Raw genomic sequence first — 5,315 nt, 5'->3', positions numbered from 1 at the left:
TCTGACATCTTTTTTTTTTTTTTTTGGTCATATTGCCATGATTCCATATATAAAATTGTTTTAAAGATGTCTGGCTTGTGAATTCATTCCTTTCATACACGAATTATGATTTTTTTTTTTTTTTTTTTTTAACCCTTACAGGTCACTCATTTAACTCACTGTTATTGATGGTGCTAGACATCACTTGACTGGTAGTCAAAATGGATTGGACGTCTCGTGCCGTCTATGGCACACTATGAGTTAAATACTCTGGACAAATTAAAAAAAAAATCTACTTTGGAGTGTTATTTGGGGCCAAAACCAGAGTGTATTTCTGTTTTTATTCATTTTAATATCATTCATTGAGCTTTTATTGACATTGCATTGATTTATAAATCCATTTACTGTATATAAAATATTAAAAATAGTATACTTATTTATAGTTAAATAATAACAATATAATTATACATTGGTACCTCAACATATGAAAGCATTGACATACGATTCGTTTGACACACAACGTAAATTTTGACTCGTCATGTCTTGACACATGACGAGTTATGACAGCGTCGCAATGTCATTGTTTTCCCACAAGACGACAGCATATCTGATTTCTTGCGAGAAAAATCGTCATGGATCCAAAAAGGCAGATGAGGGTAGAGTAGTCAAAAGTTTTACTTAAGAATAGCTTAACTTCAAAATAATAATACTCAAGTAAAAGTAGTCATGCAAAGAATGTACTCAAGTACAAGTAAAAATGGAGCATTTTTGAAGAATACCCAAGTAATGAGTAATGAGCTTTTTTTATTTTTAATCTACATTAGCTTTTATTACTATACTTTGAAGAGGACTATAAATTATTACAGTAGAGTCCCTGACAAGTCTTGTCGCTTATCCATTTTGTAGAAACAATTGCTAATAAGTAATAACCTGACTTTTAATTACTCAATTGGTTTCAGAAATGGCTCATATGAAAGCTAAGCCCCTCCAAAATTATATTGAATGTACAAAAATATATTTGTTTCACTGAAAAAAGTATCATTTAATGAGGACATAAAGGTCAAATTTTGGCAAGACAAGTTTTGTTGCCTACAGAAAGTAATGTGAAAATTGAACAAAAAATGTACTTCAAATACAAAAATATGTTACATAACACAAGCGAATTAAGTAGTGTTGCTGTGAAAACCAAATTTAATATTTTGTATGATTTCCATGGGCTTCGGGAAGGATTCATACAATTTATTGATGAAGTCATCAGGAACATCAAAGAAAGCAGTCTTGCATGCCTCCCAGAGTTCATCAACATTCTTGCGTTTCGTCTTCCATGCTTCCTCTTTCATCCTACCCCAGACATGCTCAATGATGTTCATGTCTGGTGACTGGGCTGGCCAGTCCTGGAGGATCTTGATGTTCTTTGCCTTGAGGAACTTTGAGGTAGAGATTGAAGTATGTGATGGAGCACCATCCTGCTACAGAATTTGCCCCTTTTTATGGTTAGGAATGTAAGAGGCAGCTAAGATTTGTTGATATTTCAGACTATTTATGTTGCCTTCCACCCTGCAGATCTCTTGCACACCCCCATACTGGATGGAATCATTACCATGATTTTGGTAATGATGTAACCACCAAACTTCACTGTTTTCTGAGTGAATCTCGGATCCATGCGGGCTCCAGTAGGTCTCCTGCAATATTTGTGGCGACTGTGTTGTAAAATCAATGGAAGATTCATCTGAAAAATCCACCTTTTGCCACTTTTCCAGCATCCATCCTTTTGACAGGCTGTGGGCCTTGGCAAATGCCACACAGTTTTTTGTCTGCACCCTGATAGTCTGAAATATCAACAAATCTTAGCTGCCTCTTACATTCCTAACCATAAAAAGGGACACATTCTGTAGCAGGATGGTGCTCAATCACATACTTCAATCTCTACCTCAAAGTTCAAGGTTTCATGAAAAAGCTTCATGGCCTGTGTAAGCTTTTGACTTGCTGTCAATTGCAGTGACCACTGTCCCCAAAACGGTTAATTGATTTCCTCTATACAGGAAAAGCCAATTCCACTGAGTTTTCAGAACTTTTTTTTTTCCTGTTTTCCCCCACCTGCAGTATAATTTGTATTACCTGATGCCAAACAGCATTAAGTGGTCTCCACCCAGCCAAGATCTTACACAAATATACAGTATACCAATATTATTAATATTGGCAAGAACCAATGTATTTTACCTGTAATTCCATTAAAAATGTTTTTTCTTGAAAGACTTTACCCAGGTCTTGATAGGTCGACAAATGTCAGTTTTACCGCCAGGTAGGTCATCTGTGCTGTCGTTCTCCTCTCCCTCCTTCAATTCCTTGTACAAGAGTATTTCCTGCACAAGGAACGCCAACAAGGCAGGGGTTGACATGTACGTACAATTTGTCTTCACATGTATGTCACTTTTTTAATTACATTTCATAGCAAAATGGCTTGTCCTTTCTGCAGCAACAATATGCTTGCATTGGATATCGGGCACAACATGGGAAATACTACATCTGCACATTCGAACGAGATCCAAATCCATTACAAGAGCTGTTTAATTGGCACTGTAACAAAGATAGTGATTCAAATCTGCTCTGTAACTAAAAAAAAAAAAAAAAATTCTAATGTTACCAAATAAGGCTATATAAGAGTTTGAAAAACTATGACCTTGCCAAAGGCAAACTTATTCTTATTTGTAGACTACTGGACTTCCTTCGAAGGTGCAAAATGACATTGTGGCTCATGTGCGCATTTTAACAGTCAGATTTATGTGGTATCCAAACTTATGAAGAAATACTTCACAAACAGCACAACCAGGACAACATTAGACAGAAGAGACTAGGCTTGGCCAAGCATTTCCAGTAAAACGTGACTAATGTAAACAGAAGAGTAAAAGTACAATCACCAATCCCTTATTTGAGTGAATCTAGACAAAACACAGTCTGTTGGAAAAGTTTGACATAAATTACATCGACCAGGGGTGTCAAACTCATTTTTGTCGCAGGCCATATTGTAGTTAAGGTTTCCTTCAGAGGGCGTTAATGTTGGCCACCCCATGTAAATATAGCCGATGTAAATATGAATAAATAAATATAACTCAATTGGCTGCCGTTGACGGCTCTAGACGTCCAATTCATTTTGGACTGAGAGGGTGAATGAACACTTCCCAGTCCGAATGGATTGGACGTGTAGCGCTGTCAATAGTAAGTCATCTAAGGCTGCCTCAACTAATCAACTGAGCGATTATCAAATGAATCATCATCGATTAAGTCAATTAACCATTAAGAGACATTGTTGATCTTAAAATTGTCCAAATCCTTTTTAGAGATTTAAAAAAAAAAAAAAAAAAAATCCCTATTAAAAAAACAAAAAGGCGAACAGTATAGTATATATACACACACACACAGTATATATTTTTTGAATTGATCTTTATCTTTTTTCGATTAAAAAAAACCAAAAAAAAACCCGTTATTCTATTTTTTAAATTGATATAATAATAATAATTAAAAAAAAAAAAAAATAAATAAAAAAAAAAAAAAAAAAAAAGAAGGAATAAACAGTAAATATTCCCTGTATTTTATTTTATTGTGTGTGTGGACTGGGGATACAGTAAATATGAACTGATATCTGTACTATGGAAATTTTACATAAATTTTATTTTAGCAAAGAACATGAAGTTGATACACATGATTTCACGGGCCACACAAAACCCGCCAGTTTGACAACCCTGACCTAGACTAACCTAATTCCAAAACAGCTGATATTCAAACCCTCACAATTTAACGATAAATGATAAGACGTGTAATTTTAAGAGACTTGTCTTACTTCCTTATCTTCTAATGATTAATGACTGTTAGTCAGGGTAGAGCAATTAAGACCCTAAGTCAACCCTCTTCTCTAATAATGCACACATTTTGTTTTTAACATCATATTGATGTTTCATTTGATGTTGCAAGATGCACATCTTTATTTATTTGATAACAAAGGGCTTTTGTTCCCTACTCTGTCATCAGAGTCCATTCCGTACTTCCCTTCATTTCCATCAGTGTTTCCACCAAGCCTCGTTGAGGTATGCTGCTATAGCTCGCTCCGAGAGCGAGATATACGAGGGCCTTTTTGAGTTTCTTTCCTCTTCTCCTCCTTCCTTCTCCTCTTCTCTTCCTCTCGCAGGATCTTCTGGAAGGCCTCAGCCGTGTGGAGCACCTTAGACCATGAGAACAGATAAAATGTGATAGTTGTGTATTAGAAAATTAATATTCTCCTCCAAACATTTAGTTCTGATCATTATTTCCTTTAACTTTTAGAATGTGAAGACTTTGAAAAATGACTAGGAAAGTACTTTTGGCTGTATTTTTCTGGAGGACGAGGAGAGCATAAAATCCTGCCACCAGTGTGTGATATTTCTCTGGCCGAGAGCAAGAGAAATGAATGGTAACTTTTTCAACCTATTTCACCCAAAACGAAAAGCTTTATAGTATTTGTTATGAGGGAAAATAACACTATAATATTGTTCTTTATTAAAAAATGAAAGCGGTTCAGATGATGAATGAAAACAGTATATAAAAATCAAATGAATTCAATACTGAATCCCAGGGCCATTGTGCTATTGCTTACTTCGGCCATCTGGGGGCAGTATAAGTCAGACAGAAGGATATACTGTACATTTGAGGTTGACACACATTTTTGCCTGGCAATACAGTAGGCTGTATTTCTTATACACACAACAATTTAGTGTAGTTTGGGTCGTAATGGATGATCATATATTTTTCAACCGATAACCGATAATTTCCTCCTCCTTCCAGCCGATAACAGATAATGTCAAGCCGATAATTCTATTAAAAGACATATTTAAAATTTTAAAGTATACACAAGAGCAAATTTTACTGTGCAAAAATAGAATTAATTGCTACTTTTTCCACATCAAATGTGAATAAATAGTAAATTCCAACATCTAAACAATGACAGATTGTATGACAATGTATAGGTAAGCTTTTGGCAACAATTACTTACAGAGTAAATACTTAAATTGCACAAACATGCCTTTAAATAAGCCATTCTTAACATATATAACATTACTAAGCTGCAAAAACACACTTCCTTAAAATGAGTTAAATTCCCTTGTTTTCAGTGTAAATCTATTGGAAATGGGTGAAATTATCTGCCAGTGCTTCAAGTACATTTCACTCAGATTTTTTGAAATAAGAAAAACAGCTAGGTGAAAATAAGCTTAACAACGTTATTTTAAGCAATATATTATTGTATCTTAAAAAAAAAAAAAAAAAAAAAACCAGCTTGTTTGTCAGAAATGTTCTTTGTTCAAGAA

This window comes from Corythoichthys intestinalis, chromosome 16 (assembly GCF_030265065.1).
Source record: "Corythoichthys intestinalis isolate RoL2023-P3 chromosome 16, ASM3026506v1, whole genome shotgun sequence".
Taxonomy (NCBI): Eukaryota; Metazoa; Chordata; class Actinopteri; order Syngnathiformes; family Syngnathidae; genus Corythoichthys; species Corythoichthys intestinalis.
The sequence above is the reverse complement of the archived record's forward strand: the minus strand, read 5'-3'. Positions refer to the sequence as shown.